This window comes from Oncorhynchus mykiss, chromosome 5, assembly GCF_013265735.2.
Source record: "Oncorhynchus mykiss isolate Arlee chromosome 5, USDA_OmykA_1.1, whole genome shotgun sequence".
Lineage (NCBI taxonomy): Eukaryota > Metazoa > Chordata > Actinopteri > Salmoniformes > Salmonidae > Oncorhynchus > Oncorhynchus mykiss.
Window position 1 is genome coordinate 61,024,267 of NC_048569.1, and position 18,541 is coordinate 61,042,807.

General features: G+C 41.0%; 1 protein-coding gene across 3 annotated transcripts in view; it reads right to left on the reverse strand.

Annotated features, from left to right (window-relative positions):
• Positions 1-18,541, reverse strand: part of pip5k1ca (phosphatidylinositol-4-phosphate 5-kinase, type I, gamma a) — an 80,259-nt gene that overhangs the window by 51,124 nt on the left and 10,594 nt on the right. The gene's annotated exons all lie outside the window — the stretch shown is intronic.

Sequence of the window (18,541 nt, forward strand, 5' to 3'; positions counted from 1 at the left end):
GAATATGTTTTTCTCCTTTAAGCTGCAGTGCTAAAGTCTGCCTGCCTGCTTCCTCTGGTTGCCCATGTGACTTAGCCAGCCCTCCTCCGTCTCCTCCCCTCCAGCTCTCTGTAACTCACTCGCTCCCTCTGTCACACACAGCTTTGCTGAGGGATGATCAAGCCAAAACGTGCCAATGCAATCCTTCTGCAGGCAGGCTGGAACATTGCATAAATAAAAAAAAAACATTACATCCAACCACGTTGAGACTGAGAATGTTGACAATGCAGATGGTTAGAGTGAGAGGAGAGAGGTGCCTATCCTCCTTGTTACCGGGCAGACCCTAAGTCTTTCCTCCGTTCCTGTTTTCTTTATAAAAGCCCCCCTGTCATTTTGCCCTGTGAACAGTGGGCTCGTTTCCCTTTGTATCTTACTAGACTAGAGCCATTTTGCTTCTGCATGCCTACAGCCGTTCAGACAGCCAGCCAGGTGTTATTATTACGCCACAGGTTTCCAGGCATTTTTTTTTTTGTGAACCCTTCCTCAGATCTTCGCCACCATAAAGGTCTGACTGACTGGTTGTAATCTATATGGATTTGCTACAAGCTTCACTGGTTTCTTTTCCATTTTGTTGCCTTCAAATCGCATGGTGGTGACTGGAGCACTTCTTCGGTCCATTTTCCAGTTCTTTGAGAGTACTGATTGCGTCATTGTGTGAAGAAGACCTCGAAACCTTTAAGGCAGATATGGCGCTGGTGAGGTTTCCAATGGGATCGGTCACTCCCATGTGCTCCTGACCTAGGGAGGGATTGAGGTCTAGTCAATAAACCATGTCGATTACATGGCAGAACCAGTGAAGACCATCCCCATGTATTACAAAGCTGTGCAGGGGGATAAACAAATATAGCCTACTCATCACAATAAAAACCAACCAGTCCTGGGAAGTACTAAGCAGACCAGGTAATCTGTTAGCTTTTTTGCCACATAAAGCCATTAGCAGCGAGTCCATTAGTAGTGGATGACAGGGAGGGACGGAGGGAGTCATGGGACAAAGGCATTCTGGAGGTGTCCTGTCCTCTCGCTAATTTCCACGTGCATCAGTCACCTCCCTCAAGGTCACTCGCTAAGTGCCTCCTGGCCATCAGCTAAATGAGCCCAAGTGTCAAACTTAACAGACCAGGGGAGAATGAACAAGCCTACTTTGTGATAGTTCAGCCTCACCTTACCGGCGTACCTCTCCCTATCACACTGATAGTTTATTTACCTATTCTTGCTCTGGGTTTGCAGTTTGTAGAACTGATGTTCGATGGGCTATATAAATACATTTGATTTGATATATGGTAAATAGTAGCCCAGCCTGGATACGAACCAGGGACTGTAGTGACACCTCTTGCACTGAGATACAGTGCCTTAGACCACTGCGCCACTCGGGAGATGGCTGTATTATGGTCTATGTTGTACGGTTGACTTTCTCATGCAATCATCCCCACAAATTAGGCGACAAAAAAAAACATTGGTCGACCTTCTTTCAACCAATTGAGTGGTCGAAATTCTAAAACATGTATTTTTCCATTTATGACATAGCATATGTGTTTTAATAAAATCAACTTGTCTGATGCTTTAAGCATGCTGTTTGATTAAATAACACACAAATGACTTAAGAGGGAGCAAGATATCAATATAACCTAACCAGAATTTTTTTTAACTGTTCCGACCCTCCTCCTTCCGCTACTGATGGTCTTCGCAGATTCTGGGGTTACAATCCTGAAGTTGCCAGTAATTTGCAACCGCTGGGTCAGCAAACTTTTCATGTGGAGTGCCAAGTCTTTGTATCACAACATCATTGTCTGAGGTTAATCTACATTCTATCTATCTAAATCTACACTGAACAGGCCCACCCAATAGGAATGGGGTTTTCTCCACAAAAGGGCTTCCCCACAAAAATACTCCTCAGTTTCATTAGCTGTCCAGTTGGCTGGTCTCAGACAATCCCGATAGTGAAGAAGCCTGATGTGGAGGTCCTGGGCTGGCGTGGTTACACATGGTCTGTGGTTGTGAGGCCGGTTGGATGTTCTGCCAAATTCTTTAAAACAACATTGGAGGCGGCTTATGGTAGAGAAATTAACATTACATTTTCTGGCAACAGCTCTGATGGACATTACTGCAGTCAACATGCAACATTGCACGCTCCATCAAAACTTGAGACATCTGTGGCATTGTGTTGTGTGACAAAACTTACATTTTAGAGTGGCCTTTTACTGTCCCCAACACAAGGTGCACCTGTGTAATGATCATGCTGTTTAATCAGATTATTGATATTCCACACATCAGGTGGATGGATTAATCCTCACTAATAGGGATGTAAACAAATAAATAAATATGCTTTTTGTGGGATCTTTTATTTCATCTCATGAAACATGGGACCAACCCTTTACATGTTGCGTTTATATTTTTGTTCAGTATAAATGAAAATTATACAAATCTAAAAATAACTTTTATTAAAATTGTCAACTATGTAAAAATAGCCTACATTAAGCCAACTAATAAAAACATTGCAGCCTGCTGGTACAAAATATCCTGAAAAAATAAATATCCTATAAAATCACATTGGCTATGCTTGGCCTGTCTGAAACGAACTTGTAACATCGTATCAACTATCAACTGGGTTGGCTGGAATCTTGTGCTAGCAAACTTGCAAAATTGTATAAAATATTCTGGGCCTCAGAGTTTCCTGCACCAGTGAGCTCGGGACAGACACAGCTGTAGGCTATTTGTGCAAGGGATAAGAATTTTAGGTATTTTATGACGTTTCCACTGGATCAGAGCATTCTATTTTTAGTTTTCATGCCGAGTGGTTATTGAAAAAGAGCGAGCTGAAAATATTTTTCAAATACTTTTTAGGAACTATTGTCATTCTCAATTGATTCTAAAAACAGGCACTGTTTACTTGCTGTTTGAGGTGACATTTTTGGGGGGGTAATGCTACACAGCTCATTAGTGGTAGTTAAGACAATCAGAAATACTAAATCAAAACGTCCCTACATTATAGGCCTACATTTGCGTGCAGACCATGTAGACTAGTCCTACTTATTTACGGGTGAACAAGTGCTCATCCTTAGTCAACATCGACAGGAGCGTTTCAAACAAAAGACGATAAATTGACAAAACTCGTAAATGAAATGAAATAAACAAAAATGTGTTTCTCACAAGTCTAGCATAGGTTGTGAGTTCTGCAAACAACGTGTCCACCCCAACAATGAGAACAGTAAATTACTATAATAATAATAAATAATAATAATAAATGTCTTAACCGAAATACCATAACTAAACAAAAATACATTGCAGATTAGAAATTATGGGAATTAATGTTAAAATGTAGGCTACTACTAGTGATATATGTAATGGGGAATTGACAGACACAGCAAACAATGCACACAAGTTATGAAACAATGACTATGCACAAAATGGTGGGAGACGTGCCTTGTGCAGCTGAGACACACTCCTCTTTTTCTTGGACCGTGGCCTCCTTAATGGATTAGTCCACAGAGAGAGGAGCAAATCAGACAGGTATCTTGTGTGCAATTAAAAAATTATTTAAAAAAAAAAATATATATATATATATATATATATATACACACACAGTGCCTTGCGAAAGTATTCGGCCCCCTTGAACTTTGCGACCTTTTGCCACATTTCAGGCTTCAAACATAAGATATAAAACTGTATTTTTTTGTGAAGAATCAACAACAAGTGGGACACAATCATGAAGTGGAACGACATTTATTGGATATTTCAAACTTTTTTAACAAATCAAAAACTGAAAAATTGGGCGTGCAAAATTATTCAGCCCCTTTACTTTCAGTGCAGCAAACTCTCTCCAGAAGTTCAGTGAGGATCTCTGAATGATCCAATGTTAACCTAAATGACTAATGATGATAAATACAATCCACCTGTGTGTAATCAAGTCTCCGTATAAATGCACCTGCACTGTGATAGTCTCAGAGGTCCGTTAAAAGCGCAGAGAGCATCATGAAGAACAAGGAACACACCAGGCAGGTCCGAGATACTGTTGTGAAGAAGTTTAAAGCCGGATTTGGATACAAAAAGATTTCCCAAGCTTTAAACATCCCAAGGAGCACTGTGCAAGCGATAATATTGAAATGGAAGGAGTATCAGACCACTGCAAATCTACCAAGACCTGGCCGTCCCTCTAAACTTTCAGCTCATACAAGGAGAAGACTGATCAGAGATGCAGCCAAGAGGCCCATGATCACTCTGGATGAACTGCAGAGCTCTACATCTGAGGTGGGAGACTCTGTCCATAGGACAACAATCAGTCGTATATTGCACAAATCTGGCCTTTATGAAAGAGTGGCAAGAAGAAAGCCATTTCTTAAAGATATCCATAAAAAGTGTTGTTTAAAGTTTGCCACAAGCCACCTGGGAGACACACCAAACATGTGGAAGAAGGTGCTCTGGTCAGATGAAACCAAAATTGAACTTTTTGGCAACAATGCAAAACGTTATGTTTGGCGTAAAAGCAACACAGCTCATCACCATGGACACACCATCCCCACTGTCAAACATGGTGGTGGCAGCATCATGGTTTGGGCCTGCTTTTCTTCAGCAGGGACAGGGAAGATGGTTAAAATTGATGGGAAGATGGATGGAGCCAAATACAGGACCATTCTGGAAGAAAACCTGATGGAGTCTGCAAAAGACCTGAGACTGGGACGGAGATTTGTCTTCCAACAAGACTGATCCAAAACATAAAGCAAAATCTACAATGGAATGGTTCAAAAATAAACATACCCAGGTGTTAGAATGGCCAAGTCAAAGTCCAGACCTGAATCCAATCGAGAATCTGTGGAAAGAACTGAAAACTGCTGTTCACAAATGCTCTCCATCCAACCTCACTGAGCTCGAGCTCATTTGCAAGGAGGAATGGGAAAACATTTCAGTCTCTCGATGTGCAAAACTGATAGAGACATACCCCAAGCGACTTACAGCTGTAATCGCAGCAAAAGGTGGCGCTACAAAGTATTAACTTAAGGGGGCTGAATAATTTTGCACGCCCAATTTTTCAGTTTGATTTTTAAAAAAAGTTTGAAATATCCAATAAATGTCGTTCCACTTCATGATTGTGTCCCACTTGTTGTTGATTCTTCACAAAAAAAATACAGTTTTATATCTTTATGTTTGAAGCCTGAAATATGGCAAAAGGTCGCAAAGTTCAAGGGGGCCGAATACTTTCGCACGGCACTGTATATATATATTTGTCACTGCTCGACTAAAAACATCTGTCGACCAACAGCCTATCGACGAAACAAATCGACCAGTCGACTAAATGGGGTCAGCCCTATCACAAACAAAGCCAAATCCTCCTAGATGCAACTGCACACACTCCCCGTCCACTCCCCATTCCCTGGTTTCCATGGCTCCCCAATTGAGGTCAACTGGATTTTATGAGTATGCACATATACCTGGAATCAGACACATTCTGCCTTCATTCCACACACTAAATGTACATGTTGTGTTTATATTTTTGTTCAGCGTAGATTAGCTACACAAGGGTGTAGAGCGCTATAGGCTATATTTTTTTAAACACACGTTTTCATTGCTTGTTAGTAAATAAATACATCTGTCTTCTTTTAAAAAAGGTTGGAAGTGTCTGACTATATATGAATTATTCATCAGCAGTCGACGAGGTCATTCCGGCTCTGAGGCCTATAATGCACTAATGTTGTGTCAAATGGGCAATGCACCAATCCTCTCCAACCTGGCATAATTTGATACTGAATCTTTTCTTAATTTATAGACTAATAAACGCTGATCAGGCCTTGCCAATAAGCTGCCCTAGGCGGGACAAAAAAAATTACCGCCCTCCTATTCCTGCAAATAGAATAGTAGCCTAGGTTATACCGTGTCAGCCCACAATGCACTTTTATGATTGCCCATTTGGTAGCCTACTGTTTGTAAAACAGGCCATTTACTGTTAATCCCTGTCATTTGGTTACATACATTTCTGTTAATGCATGTATTAATTACAGCAATTTACCATTCTCATTCTCGGAGTGGAATAGTTGTTTACAGAGTTCACAACCTGCTACACTTGTGAGAAAAAAGTTTTTGGTGTATTTCATACCATCATTTTCGCCATCCATGTGTTAATGAGCATGTGTCTTGTTTCTCTGTCCTGTTGACAGAGCCCTGCTAGGCTTCTCAGTCATTTGTTCTTCACCTCAGGCATTATAAAGTTCCTCACAGTGTCTGAAAAATCTTTCTAAAACCCTTGATAATCTATATGCTAGGCTATGGACATGTGTATTTGTTTCTATGTTAATGATTGTCAGTTTCATCTTCATACTTTAGCATAGCTGTCCCCTTCATCATTTATCTTATAGCCTAATTTCGGAAAGCGTTAAGGTAAGCCTAGATTTTTTTTTAAAAATTAAATAATGGAGAAATATTTGCTTGTGTCTGACATACGCTGGTGGCTTTGACTGACGGGTGCTTTTATGGGGGTGTGTGTTCGGGCAAGACAAAAGATGAAAATCAGCATTCACACTCTGAATGGCACACATACACAATCCATGTCTCAAGGCTTAAAAATCCTTATTTAGGCTGTCTCCTCCCCTTTATCTACACTGATTGAAGTTAATTTAACAAGTGAAATCAATACGGAATCATAGCTTTCACCTGGATTCACCTGGTCAGTCTGTCATGGAAAGAGCAGGTGTTCTTAATGTTTAGTATACTCAGTGTATACAGTAGTATTTGCCAAGTCATCAATAGGTATTGTTTCAATCCTAATGTTTTATATACTCATGGTAAGTGTATATGTCGATTCAAAAAGTTCATAAAGTAGCCTGTCAGGACTCTTTAATAAGAATCAAAACGTTCCTGTCAAAGTCCTATTTTCAGAGGTTTAAGCTACATTATTTATCTCAATATGTCAATACCACTGCCATCGAATGACTGCAGCAGCAGTTACAAGATCCTCTCCAACCCGGCATTTATTCATTGGTTGATTCATATTTAGAAGTAATAACCTGAACAATAATAATGAAATGCCATGATAATAATGAATTGTAATTACTTGTTTAAAATACATTTTAATTAAGAAGCATATCCATGTAAACAAGTTACAAACAGAATTGTGACCCCCCCCCCCCCTTTTTTTTTTTTACCTACCCCTGAACGGTTATGTCGGTCAATGTGTACATTGGCCTGGCCAATTACCGTCACCTCAAATTCCAAGACCGTCACAGCCCTAGTCACACACAACAATTATATTTGCTGTAGGCCTATATTTGATTAATTTTACTCATTCCGCTGCAATTCAAGTTAGGCCAAAACAAAAGCAGGGCAACAAAATTAGGTTTGAAAAAGAGCAAGGCCTGTATGTTGTTGAGTATTGAATCCACAGAAGTAGACGGGCCACCACAAAACCCTGATGGTGGACAACACCTTTGTCTCTCTCTAGATCACAAGTTGCTCTCTCCTTCCCTCCTCCTCTGTTTTTGGTCCAAGTCGGGATGGAAAGTTGTGGTAGTGAGGTAATTGACTCTGTCTGCTCCAGTGTGACCAAGACGTCACTAAATTGTCGGATTTCACCCATTCCAAAACGGAGACTATTGAGTGACCACACTCATAATTAAGAAACCATCAGCTTTACTAATGCTAAACCGTTTAGGCTTAACACATTCCTTGCAATTACAGTAACCGGCAGTATTACCCTGTATTACCCACACGCCAACAGATGGCATACCAGTAACCCACGGATAGAGAATGGCTGGACTAGCACTCCAAAACACATCTTAAATGGGCAAACCATACCACAACTTAAAACACAATTCATTCTTGCATTGAAATGATAGTCTAGTCAACATAACCACTTAGTGACATGTAATATGCAGTCAGTATATAGCGGACAGTGGATACAGCCTGTGCCTGGGGGAGATTTATAGCTTTTCATGAAGCCAACTGAGGCTCCATTTTGATCAATAGCAGCTCTGAGTTAATAAAAAGCAACAGTCATTGAGACCTATGGGTGGGCTGAGCTGCTGCTCAATGGAGTCTGCCAGCACAGTCATCTCAATGGTGTCTTCTAAAGACACTAGCATTATACTGTATGTTTGGGCCATTGTATGTTTGGGACACCAAAACATAAAGGGTTGAGGTCAATTCCTTTTTAATTCAGTCAGTTTAGGGATTGAAATATTATGAATGTAATTTCAATTCACTTCCTGGATTGACTGATTAATAAAAATAAAAAAATAGACTCTGACATCCAAATTGGAATGTAGAACGTTCGATGGTGCAGCAATGGAGATAACTGCCCAGGGGTGAAACTGCTAAAGTGACCTGAATAAGTAATCATGTTCAGCCCTCTAAAATATATTGGGTTATGTGGTCTCTTTGTTCCATAATGGAGCTTCAGAATAGACAAACACTAGTCTAAGCAACATCGTGTCCAAGTCAAAGTCACTCAATGAGTAGTACTGTAATCCCCTAACTCACCCAGCTGACATGAAGGACAGGACATAGAGGCTTCTCAGGACAAGTAGGTGTTGTTTCCTTTGAAAGCAGGACAATAACAATATAGTGAAACTCAAGATGGAACCTGGTGTATTGGCACACTGACTACCATTGCCAAAAACAACGTTTGTGTGGCCTTTCCTCTCCATGAAAGACAATGGCTAGGCTACATGGTCAATACTGCTTCTCTAACTTTTGACATTTTTAAAAGACTGATCCATTGAGACCAGATGGCAAAAGTGCTTAGTACATTTTCTTTCAAAACCACAACCCAAACTGAACTCAGCCATTGAGATGGAAATTCGAAGCAAATTAATACATTGTATCTTTATTAATACCTAGTCCGCTCTGCCGACTGCTTGGGTCTCAATGACTGTAGACTGTAGAATGACTGTAGACTTATAGACTCAAAACCTCCACAGACCTCCTGTGTCCGGTCATGGCCTGGAATGCGGTCACTTACAGCCAAATCCTAATTTTAGGCTACTGCAAGATACACATTGGCAATTTGAACTTTCTCAAATGATGCATTGATGTACATGTAAGGGCTTGACCCTTATAAAATGCAACAGTAAAGGCAAGCCAGTCTCTCCAAGTCCACAATGCACTGCTTCACAGGGCTCTAACATTAACTCCTTAGGGCTTAACACTGCCTGCCTGAGTGGAGCCTCTGCTGTCTCTGACACTGGCTGCCCTCTGACTCAATGCTCAGTCTCCTATCTGTCTCAATGGGAATGATGGACAGTATGCTGGAGATGGACCCAGCATGACTCTGTCATTCACCCAGAAACCCTGCTTGGCTGGGACAGACAAAGACCGTGGTCTGATAAACAACATGCTCCAGGACACACAGATGTCAACACACATTAACATGGATTGGCGTGCTTAATCATAGCCAGTTTCTCTAACCAAATGTTGTGACATAACAGGGTGTGGTATGCTGATGAATAGGACTCATCCGTTCCAAGACCTACAGTAGACAGGATACGACCATCTGCAGAGCATGATGTGTCAATACTGGGCCGACTAATTATGTGAATCTGTCAGGAGGATGGGTGTACTAAGAACACATCTAGACCATGTTATAAAAATACACCTCTCTCTTTTAAAGGACTTTGGTTTACTTCCCCACACAGTCTAGTAGACAGCGGAATGTTTACCAAGTCCTATGCACACCAATTCTTGGGGTGTCCTGTGTGTGTGTGTGTGTGTGTGTGTGTGTGTGTGTGTGTGTGTGTGTGTGTGTGTGTGTGTGTGTGTGTGTGTGTGTCAGCATATCCTCCCTGGAGATGTATGCTCCTGTAAGACTACTGGGCAGTAGCTTCATCCTGAGAGAAGAGGGGGAAGGGAATTTCTCTCCCTCGCTCTTCCCCCTACCTTGTTTTCATCACTTACTGGGGCCTTGGATCAGAGCTGAGCAATTATCTCTCGCTGATCCCCGAAACTGTCAAGAGAATTTGTGAGCGGCATGAAAGTCCTTTTAGGGTGAACATAGGGGACCATGACAGTTTAAAAACATGAGTAGTAGCTAGGTTCTGTTTCACTCAGTAGACCATAAATAATCATGGTGTTGGTTGCTGAGAGAAGCACATCTTGCTCTGGTGACTAAGAGCTAATGCTCTTGTTTACCTAGAGTCTGCTATATGGGTACGACCGTAGCAGTGCACACCTTCCCAAACTCTTGGGTTAGGCTAGACATAACATCTGGACTCAGCAAGAAGCTGACCATATGTGGCTCAACCACAGCTTCATATGGAGGTACTAGGGTTGAATAAGGAGCTAAAATGTGCCCTTACAAAGTCGGAAACAAACTTGTGACATAGGTGGCCAGATGATTTGGGCTTGGATACAATACAGGAAAGGTACGTTTCAGTTTCGGTGCAATTCGGTTTGATTAGAGAACCACCTCACTAACATTATCAGATTGGGGGGGCAATGTAGCCGATGTTCTTTGTCCCCCCACGTTGGTTCTGAAATCACCATCTCCCAATAATGAACTTGCCATTTTTGCAGATTAAATGTTTAAAAACTATTAATGTATCAATATTTATCATTTACAAATGAGCTATGCCATAACCAATGAATATATAGCACAACTTTGGATTTCACCACCCCTTACTTTGATAAAAATGTTAACAGTGCATTGATAACAATAACCTAGCAAATGACACAGGTTTTCATTCAACTAATAAAGCCTAACATCACATAAAGCCATTTTAGCATTTGAATACTGAAGGTGACGTGCAGATGTGCAAGATCAGGAACAGGCCGCCTACCTGGCGTTGGTAAGCGTGCGAAACTGGGCACAGTTTGACTAGGCTGTTATTGCCTGGGGCTGCTTAATGACTTGCAGATCAGTGACTGTCAACACAGTTACATTTATTTTTTATTTTTAATTTCACCTCTATTTAACCAGGTAGGGAAGTTGAGAACAAGTTCTCATTTACAATTGCGACCTGGCCAAGATAAAGCAAAGCAGTTCGACACATACAACGACACAGAGTTACACATGGAGTAAAACAAACATACAGTCAATAATACAGTATAAACAAGTCTATATACGGCAAAAAAAAGGCCATGGTGGCAAAGTAAATACAATATAGCAAGTAAAACACTGGAATGGTAGATTTGCAGTGGAAGAATGTGCAAAGTAGAAATACAAATAATGGGGTGCAAAGGAGCAAAATAAATACATAAATAAAATAAATACAGTAGGGAAAGAGGTAGTTGTTTGGGCTAAATTATAGGTGGGCTATGTACAGGTGCAGTAATCTGTGAGCTGCTCTGACAGTTGGTGCTTAAAGCTAGTGAGGGAGATAAGTGTTTCCAGTTTCAGAGATTTTTGTAGTTCGTTCCAGTCATTGGCAACAGAGAACTGGAAGGAGAGGCGGCCAAAGAAATAATTGGTTTTGGGGGTGACCAGAGAGACATACCTGCTGAAGCGTGTGCTACAGGTGGGAGATGCTATGGTGACCAGCGAGCTGAGATAAGGGGGAACTTTACCTAGCAGGGTCTTGTAGATGACATGGAGCCAGTGGGTTTGGCGACGAGTATGAAGCGAAGGCCAGCCAACGAGAGCGTACAGGTCGCAATGGTGGGTAGTATATGGGGCTTTGGTGACAAAATGGATTGCACTGGGATAGACTGCATCCAATTTGTTGAGTAGGGTATTGGAGGCTATTTTGTAAATGACATCGCCGAAGTCGAGGATTGGTAGGATGGTCAGTTTTACAAGGGTATGTTTGGCAGCATGAGTGAAGGATGCTTTGTTGCGAAATAGGAAGCCAATTCTAGATTTAACTTTGGATTGGAGATGTTTGATATGGGTCTGGAAGGAGAGTTTACAGTCTAACCAGACACCTAAGTATTTGTAGTTGTCCACGTATTCTAAGTCAGAGCCGTCCAGAGGAGTGATGTTGGACAGGCGGGCAGGTGCAGGTAGCGATCGGTTGAAGAGCATGCATTTAGTTTTACTTGTATTTAAGAGCAATTGGAGGCCACGGAAGGAGAGTTGTATGGCATTGAAGCTTGCCTGGAGGGTTGTTAACCAGTTGGATTTAGGGGGCGCTATTTTAATTTTTGGATAAAAAACGTTCCCGTTTTAAACAAGATATTTTGTCACGAAAAGATGCTTGACTATGCATATAATTGACAGCTTTGGAAAGAAGACACTCTGACGTTTCCAAAATTGCAAAGATATTGTCTGTGAGTGCCACAGAACTGATGTTACAGGCGAAACCCAGATATAAATCCAGCCAGGAAGTGCCGCATTTTCTGAAACCGCCTCATGCCAATGACTCCTTATATGGCTGTGAATGAGCTACGAATGAGCTTACGTTTTCCCCAAGGTGTCTACAGCATTGTGACGTCTTTTTAGGCATTTCCCTCGAAGAATGGCTGTAAGGGACCATATATGACATGTGGTCACATGGTGTCTCCCGCAGAAAACCTTGCGTAAAATACTGGAGGTAGCCATTTTTCCAATCGCTTCTTATGAGAAACCAACTGCCTCGATGGATATATTATCGAATATATTTGTTAAAAACACCTTGAGGATGGATCCTAAACAACGTTTGCCGTGTTTCTGTCGATATTATGTAGCTCATTTTGAAAAAAGTTTGTCGTTATAGTTGTAGCATTTTTAAATAAATTCATTAAAAATCCTACAATGTGATTTTCTGGATTTATTTTCTCATTTTGTCTGTCATAGTTGAAGTGTACCTATGATGAAAATTACAGGCCTCTCTCATCTTTTTAAATGGGAGAACTTGCACAATTGGTGGCTGACTAAATACTTTTTTGCCCCACTGTATATATTCTCAACCCATTCCTTTACTAGATTGTGTGTATTACGTTTTGTTGTGGAATTTGTTAGATATGACCTGTTACCATTTTGCTACACTCGCAATAACATCTGCTAACCACGTGTATGGGACCAATACAATTTTATTTTATTTTCTAATAGCTAGTTAGCTATGTCATTGTCTTGCAAAATACATGATAACCCTACATTTAGCTAATGTGTGTACGAATGAGGAAAAAACATTTAAACCGTCTGCTCGTGCTTGTGAATTATTTCATTACTCAAGAGTGATATGGTTTGGTTGCATTATTCAAGAGCGTTGCTAGCTAATATGTTTTAGAGGAAAAGTTTCTTGCATTGTTGAATAGCTTGCAAGCTTCCTGGCTAGTCAGTGACTACTGTGATACTGATATTTATGGTAAATGTGGAGCTGCAGCGCCACAATGTCACGTTGCCAGCCTCAACAAAAAGGTTAGGCAAGGATGTAACGTAAATTGAAAAGTTTCTGTACATATGTCAATTTAAATCTCATCGCGCTGCCTCTACTTAAATGTTTGTCAATGCGAATGTAGCCTTTAAAATCAATCAATGACTAGAGTCAACTGCACACCCTAAGAGTCATGAATGATAGAGATGGTTTTGAATGAATAGCAAACAGTGGAGAGAAGGTTCAGTAAGTTCGCCAGCTGTATAATGAATGAACTTCCTTCAGTAAGTTTGCCAGCTGTATAATGAATGAACTTCCTCATCGTTCAATTCCATTACAGATTCATAACCCCCCCAGCATCTCTATACTTTGTGAAACATTGTGTCAATGATGCCCTGACTGTCAACTCTGCATTCATCAGTAACAGAATATTCAGTGTAGTAAATGATTGACTGAGTTAGACTAACCTGCCATCTGACTAACCCAGAATTCAGATCTAGTTCACTAGAGCAAGTTGTTCTTGTGATGCTTTGAGGTCAGTGCAGAACGGCTGCACGTAGTTCAGTAACATGGAGTATGTTTACAGACACACTCATAATTCGATACTAAACAGATTATGGCAGTAAATCGAGTTTGGAAATAGTCATGTAAACACCTTAAACCGGGCATACAATACACGATTTTGTCCCCTTTGCCAGACCAGTTTTTGAAATCCGAGACAAAATCTCCACGATGTTGCCTACTTGGGGTGCACGGCCGTCACCGACGCTCATTTCATGTGAGCGGGTCATGGACGTAATCTGAGGGCTACCGATCCCATCTTTGGACAGATCCAGACGCCTTAATATCTTCAAACATGTTTGATTTTAAATTGGCACAAAATCTGCAATGCTCTTGTAGCGTGAGATTCGCAATTACAATAATTGAGAACGATGATCAGCAATAGCCCGCCTGAGAAAAAGTCAGTGAGATGCAGGGTATCGCGTCACCCAGAATGTGTAGACTCTCGCGCAAGAGCTTTCACTACTACTGGTATGCGTATGCACTTGCCAAAGTGACAAATCGCTACAGCTCTGACAAGCTCTTTATTCAATTCAAAATGTATTGGCTAGATATTTCAACTCTGTATGGCAAGCGTGAATGTCTGCCTGAAAACATTTGAGGCTACTTTGAGCCACAGCTCGTTGTAACTATCACATCCTTGTTTTCAGGAGACAGCGTGGTATTGAGGAGCCTCGTAACCAAGTAAATAACCTTGTAGTGTGACCCCACCGTCTGCACCACATTGTTTAGTGTGCGCACTACTACGTTTGGCAAGACAACAACAAAAAAATACAGGAAATACTGTTGTTTAATGTGAGATGTTCAGCGATGTTAGGATTTTAAAAGTCGTGTAGTGTCCGCCTGGCATTACTCTGCTCATCTTTAATCGTCCTGAGGTCAAAATAAAAGTGAGCATACGCCTATTAAAACACCTGGTTTTCTGAGCAATCTTTCTAATTAGGACATGTAAACAGCTTAAAATCAGAGTTCCAGCTATGTATTTGATCTGCACATGTGCCAGCACCAGTAGCGCAAGCCTCCCTCTTATTTGTGAGTTTGGGAAAAACTGAAAGTATGCATCTTAGAAAGAGTTTTCACATACAAAATGTATACTGTACATCTGAACTCAGATTCAAATAGGCCTGGTAGAACATTTATTATGATTGGCAATTTTCTGCATTTATAAAATTACCCATCATGTAGCCTGATTTCAGGTGTGTCCATGTAAACAGTATTATTAGGGAAATCGTTCTTCTTTCAAAGCATGTAAACGTTTTAAACAAACTATTACATGAATCTGACTATTCACAATCATATTATTGTGTGCATGTAACTGTGCTCATAGTTGACGTTACTAACCCCTGAGGAGTTCTAGGATAATGTCTGGATTCCGACCCATAATGATGAGAGATTGAATGATACTGGCATAAGTAATCCAGTGTGCCGCAGCATCCTTAGCATTAGCACAGATGGCTACTACTCTCAAAAATGACCCCTGTATGTATACTAATATCCCCTGAATCCCTCCCATGCTTAAGAGAAACTGTTGCTCCATCTACTTTCATATTTAGAGACCAGTAAAGCAGTCAAGACTGTGAGATAAGCTCTCCTCATGCCTTTGTGTATGGATATAAAATGTTCTTCCGCCAGCCTGACTTAAGCACTGATATAGAGAACTCCCAGTCCAAAGAATTTCACTGTGTCATGTAGACTCTGGAGGGGATTTTTAAATAACTTTGAAGTCGTAACGTATTTGAAGATAAAATACAGAGGAATTAGAGCGGGAGACACAGGAGCAGTTTTGATAGACGGTTTAGTGGGGACGGGCTAGGTTCAAAAAGCTCTGGATTATCTCAGACTCTAGTACCAGGATGTGAAATAATAACCGCTCCAATTGGCAGTGTGCACAGCGCTGTGTAATTAGAATCAGCAGCAACCTTTGATTTGGGTACACAACAGGGCAGCGTGATAGTGATGTCATCTGTGTAATAAAGTCTGAAGCTGAGCTCTGCCCTCACGTGCAGACTGGCAACGACACATGCAGAGCAGAGGGGATGATGATGGTGCCGCCATGGTTCTTCAATATAATTAAACTGGAAAACTGGGCCTACATGAAAACATGAAAACACACAGACAAGGGTAGCCAAAAGAGCAGCCAAAAAACAAAGACATTCATACCCATGTAGTCAATTTAGGCAATGCCAACATCAGTATATGCACGCAAAAGCACACAATTAGCCTGTTATAAGATGACGCAAAAAGATCAGAGAGGACTATGGTCAAAGCTCTGTCCAGCGAGATTTACGGAAACCCTGAGAGTAGCACGTCGCTTGGGAGGGAGAAAGAGGAGAGAACGGGAGGAAGGCAAATGGATCAATGGCAAATTACGCAGCGAAGCACACCATTGTGCCTCTGTCAGCATTTCTGACAACAGCTGCCTACAGCAAAGAACAGAGGGAGAGATAAGGAAAGAGGGATGGATGCTGAGGAACGAGTGGGTAAGCCAAGGGATTCACTGACTCACAATGGAGAGGAGGTACTGAAGTGTGGACTCTGAGGGGGGGATCGAGGAGAGGAGATAGGCCTTAGTGAGATTAATCTGTCAGCCTGACTGTTCATTGATCTAAAGAGAAAAATTATGGTTGCTTGAGTGTGAAGGCCTGAATGGAACAAAATGGTGAGATGATTATTTAACAAACCACAGTGACTCCCACACCATGTTCTCACTAAGTACATGATGATCTCGTGTAAAACTAAAACTCAACAACACGGTGAGGCCATATGTTACAGCTGACATTTTCACAGAACAATGGGCACAATCAACCAATCATTTTGATTTTATCCTTATTCAGCAGTTACAATCTGATTATCTTGGTTTCACTTTCCATAAGTGATGCTGATGTAATTAATAGCCGTGGCTTATTGGTGGGCTGGCTTAGGCTAGTCTACTTATTTTCAATCGTAAAGCTGTCAAGACAGAATGCACTTTTATGATCTCTTATCCGACCAAACATTGGCCAAAGAAAGACCTTTTTAGAGCAGGCAACAGCATATTGAAGAGGTCTGTGGAGCAACCTACAACCACCCCATTATGGCTTATCAACTACAACAGCTGAACCTTTGAATCGGAAGCTCTACACCAGAAGAGGAAACACACATGACCTTATTGTGCGTGCGGTGAAAGTATGAGTGAAATACTACATTTAGACTCAACTGTGAAGTCAAGATAGCACAGTGAAAGGACCTGTAATGTTAGAAGAATCCTTCCTGACACAAGCTAGCTTCAATAAACAAGGAAATGTCAGCAGGGAAGCCGAATTATCTCCAGTATAATTTTTCCACAACAGTAGCTACATCGTCTGCTTGGGGAGATGTTGGGGAACTGTTCTGTCACCAGTAGCCTACATTATCAACCATTAAAGTCAATGTGAAGTATACAGTCTAGGTCCTGAAAAATAATGCTGATTTGCTCTCCAAAGAGCCCAAATGGACAACAGTCTGAACATTCTGGCTTGCAGATTCATTCAGACAGAATGTAGCTAGCGATATCAATCTGCCTGAGAGACTTTGTCAAGCTATATCAAAAATGAATGTGGGTCTCCAGAGATGCTAATGGTTCTCTGTGACTGCGTGAGAAGACAATTATACATCATATGTCCGTTGACATTCCTACACGGAAAGCTTTGACTGCATGTCTGTGGAAAGCGATGTTTGCCTATTTGCTAGTTGGATTGAGACTAAATTAAACATCACTAGTCAAATTACTAACACTTAATCAGTAAGCCTATTTATGTAATAGGATATAAAAGTACAAATCCCAATGACAGAATAGCATGACTTCTGTTTAGTCTACACATGTATAAAGATCATGCACTCCTGTACATTTATGTATATTCAGTGCAATGTGCACACTGATGCAGCTGACACCGGCTGGGGCCCCCTAGTAAACTGAACTTTCATTTTCACCCATAGCTGAGCAGCAGTCCCTCAGACTGATTCATGGAAGTTATGTCCTGAATTATTGGCTTGCCTCTTGTCAAAGTCAGCACTTTTCCCCACAAAGGACATGGTCAAATCTCCTAGCCTTGCAGTGCAGTTTAGAGGACCAGCTAAAATAACTTGACTGACAACCACCGTCTCAGCACCTCCACACACACATCTTTAAGAGGCAAGCCATTGTACAGATTCCTGACCTAGCACATGTATTACGCAACAGACATTAAAAGTATGTTGTGTAACATGACATGTTGACTGCACTGTAAATAGTTAGGCCTACGTTTTAATGTGAAATACGAGCTTGTGCTTGCAAACATCTCTAATGTATCAATAAATATCCCCAAAGAGTGAAATTGGGCTGGGATTAATAAATTATAAATTTCTTCACCCCATTTAGTTGACATGGACACTACACATTATTCATATTATGTTCTCATGTCAGTGTTAATAAACTGCTAGTTATCTATGAAGCTATTTTTCATCCGTATTCCCTGAGCAGGCTAAAACAGATTAAATGTATCAACAACAGTTCAATACAAATGTACAAAATGAGACGGAAGAGTGGTATTAGGCTACATAGTTGTATTTTGAGAAAGTGATCATAAAGAATCTATAATATAAAACTGCAATGGCCTGGTAGGCAAATACCTCTTCTGAACCATGCAGGTCATTTTCAGTCCCGCTTCCAAAAATACAGTGATAAGGAAAGTGATTTCAAAAAGAGCCAATCTACTATCACCAACATTGAAGAG